The 8486-nt window shown below is 53.1% G+C and overlaps 1 long non-coding RNA gene across 2 annotated transcripts in view; it reads left to right on the top strand.

The window, feature by feature from the left end:
* The window catches only part of LOC104875599, a 14127-nt gene extending 8451 nt beyond the window's left edge, over positions 1–5676 (top strand). For both annotated transcript variants that reach the window (XR_002026009.1, XR_004517560.1), the window contains exons 3-6: positions 1036–1180; positions 1271–1396; positions 1583–1670; positions 5477–5676. This is a non-coding gene — a long non-coding RNA (uncharacterized LOC104875599). The remainder of the gene's footprint in view (positions 1–1035; positions 1181–1270; positions 1397–1582; positions 1671–5476) is intronic.
* Positions 5677–8486: the final 2810 nt, after the last annotated feature.

The following is an 8486-nucleotide window of genomic DNA, read 5'->3' as shown; positions in this document are numbered from 1 at the left end:
GGCAGGGGCCCTGGGGGGATGGGCAACAACAAATACTCAACATGTAACCTCACTGACCTAAACAAAGGCCAGCAAGGGTGGGTCTGACTTGGAGCAGTCAGGAACCAAGAAGCTTACACAGGAGCATGTTAATTCAGCACTCACAGAACACATACTACAGCTACTACTGTAGCATTTGCTAAATGTGAAGATACAAACAGGGAAAAGGCCATGGAGCAAGAGGCGCTTCCTTCTGGCTCCAGAATGTCCTCGAGAGCCTGATTTCTGCTATCTTCTTGCTCCCCAACACTGCATGGTGGCACAGGGCCTCATGGTGCCTGGAGGCTGCTGTACTTCCAGCATCATCTCTGACTTCCAGGAAGTGAGAAGCAGAAGAAGAATGAAGGGCAAAAAGTGTATTGTTTCTTCTTGTCAAGAAAATAAAAGATTTCCCTGGAAGCCTCAGCAGGCGCTGCTTACTGGGGCCAGGAAGTCGGAGGTGGGGGAGGGGCAGGGAACACCCGCCTAGCTGTGGACACAGCCACATTCCCAGGGACTGCTGTCCCTGCGTCCGAGGGCCTGATTATTATTATTGAGACATAGTATTTGTAGCCTTTATGGGTGCTGAGTTCGGATTTAGGACTTTTATGTTTCCTTTGCAGGAATTCGTCTACAGCTTTGTTTTTAAAGTCGCCTGCTTAGCGTCACAGCCGAACAGGATTCGAAATCACGGCCTCGTTTGTGACTTGATAGGAAGTCTTGTTAAAAAATAACCAGGTTTTAAAGGTTATGGGTCTTTATGAATTTGAGAGTTATCTCTGGTGATTTATATTTTCTTCGGAAACTAGTTTATGGAGTAGGGTGAAATTTCTTTTAAAAAACTACCAAACGTTGTGGTGTAATTTACAAAAATGGCCTCTGCAGCTGTGGATGAAAGAGTAACTGCTCCTAACAGTGTATTTACTGTTATTTTGTTCCTGTCTGTTATTTTACTGGGGATGCTACAGCATTACTTATACTATGTTTTTAAAACTTCTTATTCCATTTGTTTCTAAGGCACCTGCACTCGAGTTTGTAAGTTTAATCCCACTCATCTTGCTCCAGTTTGTTTCACTGCTGTCTGCTCTCTCTTCTCCTGTCCCATTATTTATCACGGGAAAGCTGGTGAGTTTCCTTTCCTGTTGTGGTGACTGAAGTGAAGGTAAGGATTTCCTCCTGATCTCTTAGCCTTTGATAGAGGCGCCATGACTTTATCGGTTTTGTTATAATTTTTTATTTCTCCTTTGTTCAGAGAGAAAGGTTTTTGAGAGCTCCCACTTGGACTGACTGCACCCAGAAAACCTGGACCGTATAGCGCTAAAAAGAATTGCAACTCTGAAGATGTTCCAGGGCGCACCTAGCTGTCAACCGCAGACAGGTGCGGGGCATCGGCCTGATGTGCAGGGAAGTGTGTCTGCAGGCCACCTGCAGGCCACGCAGCTCGGTGACAGGATGGCCTCTACCCTGCCTCGCCCGGAGCCTGCCAGTCTAGGGGGTCTCAGCGCCGTGCAGTGCGTGTGCCCAGTACGGTGGCTGGGCTAACCCCTGGCTCCTAAAACTGCAGTTCCTCATCTGACCGGAAGGGACGCTGTGTGCGAGACTCAAGGCTACCCCGATCTGTGACCGACCCTACCTCACCTAGTACCTTGCAGGTGCGCTTATTATTATTATTTTTTTTTTTGAGTGTCTGTTAAGTCACCCAGGCTGGCCTTGGACTTGTGATCCTCCTACCTCAGCCTTCTAGTGGCTGAGATTATAGGTATGTGTCACCAAGCCTGGCTTGCATTATATTTTTGATCAGAGAAAACCCTCTGTCGCTGTCCTCCACACCCTCCCTGTGCACTGCCTTTCTTCCCACCGTCGCCCTGGCAGCCCCTCTGCCGGCAGAGCTTCTCCTGCTCCTAGCTCCTGTTCCTGAGCCTGTGTAGCCCAGGCATTGGCCTCAGCTTTGACCTTGACCTTGACCTTGCATCTGACTTTGCGAGGCTGGGCTATAACTTCCAGTGCCCTTGATAGTTCAGTGTCTCTGTAATACGGTTTTATTTTGTATTTTTAAATCATTTGCCTCCCGTTGTTTAACACGTCCACGCTGACTGTCGCCATTCTGTTACATTGCTCAGGCTTTTCCTGCCTGCTCTTTCGTGTGATAGGAAGGTGAAACGCGTTCCACTTGTGGCCATCTTCAGATTTTAACCAACATGCTTATGCTCTGTTTCCCTGCTGGCATTGATAACACACCCATAACCATTTTTCTCCTCAAGACAGAATCAGGGCTTTAGCATGCTCGATTTTTCCTTCCCTTTCTTTCAAACCTCACGTTTGCTTTGAACAACACAGCTTCTTGAGTCTTATTTTATGAAAATATTTGGTGCAGTGAGGACTTGTCGTTTGCACCTCATCTGTTCACTGTGTGCACGCATGGGGCAGTAGCTGCCGACACCTGTCTCTCCTTGTGCGTTGCTCTCACTTGTACCTCAGTTCCCATCCGATGCTTTGAGCGGTGGGTCCTGGGCTCCCCTAGTGCACAGGGGGTACTCTGCCCATCTCCCTCAGGATGCCTGGGATGCGCCTGCCCTCCATAGTCCCCTGGAGTTCCACCAGTGAGGTCCTCCCCACCTGGGAGCCTTATGGCTGCTGCTTCTTCTCTCTCTCTCTTTTTTTTTTTTTTTTTTTTTTTTTTTTTTTTTTTTTTTTTTTTTTTTGGTACCGGGGAATGAACTCAGGTTGTGCTTAGGAGGCAGGTGTGGTTCCACTGAGCTAAATGCCCAGCCCCTACCTTAGGGCTGCTTCTTAATCTGCAGCCTGTGAGTACTTCTCTGGGCCACTGAGCCCTGCCTCCCTGGTGCTAGGTCCCAGTCAGTGTCCAGTGCCTCTCCGGCCTTCCTCTCCTTGGACTGTGACCCTTCACAGGGTTCTCTGCCTGGCCGGGTCTAGCAGTGCCCTGGGAAACAAGGACAGCCCTGCTCAGGGATCTCTGTGGCCAAGATGGGGTGATGGTGATGTTCACTCCTCCACAGGGCTGACTCCTTCCTGCAACTCCAGCTCCTCCCAGCTTCCAGGCCACTGGCCAGCACTGTGACCTGGCGCTTGGAATCTAACTCGCAGGCTGGCCTTGTTTCTCATGGTGCTGCTGAGAGCTGTAAGGCAGGAGTTGTGTCAGGGTTGTGTGCAGGGCCAGGGAAGGTTGGAGGAAGCCATGCAGAGCACCCAAGAGGTCAGCACTTGGGAAGTGGCAGGGGACCAGAGCCTCAGGACCAGCTGGTGGCCCACCTGCTGCAGCCCAGCTGCTCTTGACACACTAGAGAAAATGTCATGCCTCTGGCCATCATGATACGGCTTGTCCTGGGCTTGTTTCCCTCAAGACAGTGAAGATGAACTCTGAGCAGGCCATAGAAGGGAACTGCCACAGTGGGCAGGGGCCGAGCCTGCAGCCTCAGGGGAAATGGAGGTGACCCTGGGACCTGGGCTTTCCTCATAACAAAGGAAAACTCTGAAGAGACTCATCCTGAAGAGTTTCGGTGAAGCCTGCTCGACTCCAGGAAGATTGTCTGGGAAATCAGTTGCTTATCAGAACAAAAACCAGTGCTCTCCAGAGAAGGACTGGAATCTGGAGTCAGAACAGTGTCCTGTGGATGATAAAATACCTGACATGAAACGTTTGTCCCTGGAGAAGAGAGGTGATAAGGAAACAGCAGCAGTTCTAAAACATGATGGAAATAGAGGAGGAGGGGAAAACATTTCAACTTGTTCTATGGGATGATCCTAATACCAAACCCAACAAAGACCCTACAAATCCATATCCTCTATGAACACAGATGTAAGTGTCTTTTTAATTAAAAAGAGAGATGTGGTGGCGTACGTCTATAATCCCAGCACTTGGGAGGCTGAGGCAGGAAAATCATCATGAGTTAGGGACTACAGAGCAAGACCCTGCCTCAAGCCCCCCCCAAAAAAACAACCCCCCAAAATTTTTTTAAATAATTGAGGAATATATATATATATATATGGACCTGATGAGGTTTGCCCCAGGAATGCCAGGTTAGTTTAGTATTTAAAGCCAATTAGTCAATTCAGCAAGTAATACAAGAAAGGAAAATATATGTTCACCTGAATAAATGCAGAAAAAGCATTTGATGACACTCATCACCCATTTATGATGACAAAAAGAAAGAAAACTCCCTAATGAAGAAGGGAGGAAATGTCCTCAGACTGAAAAGGTGCACAGGTGTGAAAGTCCCTGTCATGAAACTCTTGCTGTGTCCTGGCCGGGCCGAAGAGCAGCCAGGCCCAGAGAATCATAAATACAAGGAGAGAGGGGCAAAGTTGTCCTTTCTCTACAGCATCACGGGGAGCCCTAAGGATCAGCAGTAAAATACCACTCTAGGTAGAATAATTGCACTTATTTAGCGGGATACAGGGCCTACATAATCTTCGTATGTCTGTATACTAGCAACAGATATTTGGAGAAAATAAATGTCGAGCTTGTTGCAGGAGTATCCAAAATATGGAAAGCTTAGGAATAAATTTATCCAGGGACATTAAAACCTCTGTGGTAAAAACTAGAAAATGCTGCTGAGAGAATTAGAAAGAGGTGAAAGAAAATAAGTAGAGAAATATACCCTGCCAGGAATTCCAAGACTCGTGGTGTCAGATTCCTCCAAAGGGATTCACTGATATCTCAATGAAAATCCTCTCATTTTATAGGAATGGCTCTTCACCCTGTGAAATACTTCAGGCACACGAGCTTCAATATCCTCTTACATGAGACCAAAAATATAAACAAATTGAAGCACAAAATAAGAAACAGAGAGGTAGATTTCTGCAAAAGAGAAGGGGACCCAGAGGTGAAGTACGGAGGGAATTAAGATGTGTGATATCCGTGAACCATCTCTGGAGTCACTTACATCAGGCAGAGACTGAGAAAGACAAAAATGGGGGGAAATTGTGAAAATGTGAGGATTCCAGGCAGTCATCTGGTCTGGGCAGTGGTGGACTGTGGGGAGTGGGCAAGGATGGCTGCACCCGGTGGGCAGGCGGAAGCCGGACATTGCAGCCCACGGAGCCAGGCTCCTGGTCTTTGATTCTCACCGCAGAGCACGTGCACGGGCTTCAGGGCCTTTGCACGCCAAGAAATCGCACTGGGGGGTTGATTTGTGTGGCCAGGGTGCAGAGGCAACTCCTTCGGAGGAGACATCTTGGTCAGGGCAAGGGTGCCAGCCAGCGGGGAGACACAGGGAAGTCACCTCCGCCTTCCTCACACAGCCTCTGCCCCGAAAAATAAAAACAGGGCCCCTAAAGGAGAAACAGGGAGATGTGACTCCACTGAAGGGACCGACTTCTGCTCACACAGGGACTGTGGAGCGCAGTCTGCAGACAGAGAGGCTCTGGTGGACACATGCAGCTGGAGACTTTGTCTGGGTTGGGGGATGAGCCCCTGCTGATTGTGGGGCATTGTCAGTCACAGGTCACAGTGCTTCTCACCTGCTGGAGGCTGAACTGAGACCAACAGAATGCTGCGGCCATGGCCACGTCTGAGAGGCAGGTACCCCCCACCCCCATTCAGTTCTACTTGGTGAGACTCAGTGGAGAGAAATGCCAGCACCCATCCTGAATGAGACTTGGGGAGGCTTGTTGGTCAGGCCTCAGAACGGGAGGAGAGTTCTGTAGGTGTCAGCAGAAAGCATGGGTTTGTGGTGGGGTGGACACACGGTGGCCAGGTGCCATGACATGGGGGGTAATAGGCCCCCACTCTAGGGATCTAGGGGGCTCAGTGAGCACCTTCAAACCTGGGGGGTGTTGGGGCCCCAGTAACCGCAGGAAATGTCCCTGAAGAAGGGAGGCCTGTGTGGGTGTGTTAAGCCTCTCAGGGCCCTACCCAGGTGTGCAGGCCAGCCCTGTCCTGGAGATGCCGGGGAGGCCTGTGTCACTGGGGTGACAGACCCCAGGGCCCAGGCCAGGGGCACAAAGGTGTCTGTGTCAGATAAGCCACAGCGGCTGGCCCTGCTGCACTGTCAGAGAGCAAAAGTAGCTGTGTCCACTTCCCTAGGAGCAGTGTGGGCTGGTCTGGCTGGGAGAGGACAGTGCCCCAGCCTGCTCATCTCTCTGTCTCCTCCCCGGGCTGCCATCCGGCCTCCTAGGGCCTCAGACGTGACCCTCAGCCTACAGCCCCCCACCCACAGGCTGCACAGGGCCCTGGGGTTCTGTGACCCAGTGATGTCCTGGAGGAGGCTGGTGGAGTGCCACTGTCCTTCTCACCTGTCATCTGACCACCTTCAGGGCACTGGGAGCTTCTGGGCCTGCAGGGCATGGACTGCGGTGCCTGGCACACAGTAGGCATCTGTTCTGTAACTGGGGTGCTGGGCTGCCTGGGCGCGTGGACCTAGGAGCTTACCCTGAGGTGTGCCAGGCCCTCCAGAAGTCACACTGTCCCTGGAGCTCAGGCTCCCAGTACCAAGTTTACGTGGTCTGATGGCGCTGGTGGTTGGGGTGCATGGGTAAGTTGTATTAGGCTGGAGAGATGAGGCTGCAACCCCAACCAGTGTGCTCACCTGAGAGTGAGCAGGGTGACAGGGAGGGGCTGGCCAGCACCCTTGGGCCTCTGTGCTCCCAGGCCTGAAATACCCAAGACACGCTGAGGCTTCTGCAGGTCCTGAATTTCCAACCCTGACTCCATGTGCTTGGCCTCGAGGCTGCAGGGCCAGGTTGGGCTGGAAGCTCCGTGGCTTCTGGGAGGGGCCTCTGCCTTGGGGTCTCTGTGCCCTGACTTCTCAGGTAGATGTGGCTGGGTTGGGGCACGCCAGCCCCTGGCAAAGGGAGCTGAGTCACCAGGAGATATGGCTCCTTCCCCTGCCCCCCTCCCCGCAGCAGGGAGGAGCGACCGGCCCAGCTCCATATGCAGCTCTGGAGAGCGGTGCAAATGGCAGGCACCTTCCTTACAAATGAAAATGGGGCAACTGATGGGTTTCTAGAATTGGGATATTTGAGCAGCTTCAGGTATAGCTGGATCCAGGAGGTTAGACAGTGTCATCAGAACTCTGTCTGCCTCTCTGCTAGGCTTTCTTTGGGTAGCTTGAGTCTAAGGGCATCTCTCGGGGAGACCAGATGGCCACAGGGGCTCAGACACAGAGTCACTCTGTTTCCAGTGCACTTCTCAGTGTCCCCTGGACCCCGCCTGGCCAGCCTGGGTCATGTGGTCCCTGCTGCATGCAGTCCGTGAAGAGCTGCTGGTCAGGGACATTCACTTCTGGAGGAAAGGGAGAGAGCCAGCTGGGGAGGAGAATGGACGACGGCAGGGCAGGTACACACTCGCCCGCCATGCGTGTCCTCCCGGGTTGGCCATTGAGCCCACGTACCAAGCTCTGCCTGCCTCTGGAGAGGCACACCGGGCTGCCTGACCTGCTCGGCCCAAGCACTGGGCAGCTTCAAAGGGGCCTGTCTAGCTCACTGGCTTTGATCTCCGGATGGAGCTGGCTTGGCATGGGCTGCCAGGTACATGGGCATCGGCCCTGGGCAGAAGCCGGCCCTGCCGTCACCAGTGCAGTCACTGCCTGAAGGGCAGGCACTTTTCTCTTATCACGTTGGCAACTCAACCACAGACCTGCTCCTGTCTCACGTAGGAGGAACTGCGCAGACAGGAGAGCGGGGTGCTGTCATGGACACAGGCTACGGGACAGAGCACAAGCTCAGGACCCTGTGGAGCTGGGGTCAAGATGCCAGGGTGGGTTGACACCCGGCACAGCTGCTGTGCGACCTGGGCCCTGGTCTGAGCATCTGGAGTAACAGCCAGTTTTGGGCCTTCTCAGTGCACAATGTCGCCAGGCCCATGAACCCCGAAGACCTTCCTGTCTCCAGGCTCTGGGTACCTAACGGAACACATACTTCACCCCCATTTCTGAAAGGTGTCTGTCCAAATCCTCACTCCAGACTGGGCAGAGAAGGCTTCTGACACAAGTGTGACTGGCTGAGCCAGAGCGAGGTCAGAGGGGCCTGGCCAGCCTGAGCTGGTCACAGTCACAGAGCACAGTGCACAGGGTGGGGTGGACTTGGGGTGGGCAGCCCTGAGAGGGAGAGGCTTGGGAGAGGGACAGGGACAGGGCGGTAGGGGCGGGGAGGGAGCAGTGCCTGTAAGGCCCTGACGCTCGCTGGGTGGGGAATTGGGAGAGCGGAGGGGGAGGTGGCAGCAAGATCTCTGGGCCCTGGAGGAGCACCTTCCGCTGCCCTGTTCTTCGGCTCAGGTCTGGCAGAGATCACAGTGAGGCCGATGGACGCAGGCAATGGTTCTGGTCCTGCTGGCCCTGGTGCCCCTCCCATGCCAGGCCAGCCTCTGTGTTCACAGGGCCTGGGTCTCAGAGCTCACTGGAGTCCTGGGCTCACCTGGCTGATTATGGGCCCCAGAGGTGACCCAGGGTGAGTGTCCTTATGCCGTGGACTCTCTTTCTGGCCTCAGTGACATGCTCAGATCCTGGCCC

The sequence above is a fragment of the Fukomys damarensis genome, unplaced genomic scaffold (genome assembly GCF_012274545.1).
Source record: "Fukomys damarensis isolate Sample0158 unplaced genomic scaffold, DMR_v1.0_HiC HiC_scaffold_16, whole genome shotgun sequence".
NCBI classification, from domain to species: domain Eukaryota; kingdom Metazoa; phylum Chordata; class Mammalia; order Rodentia; family Bathyergidae; genus Fukomys; species Fukomys damarensis.
This window is presented reverse-complemented; position numbering and strand designations above follow the sequence as displayed.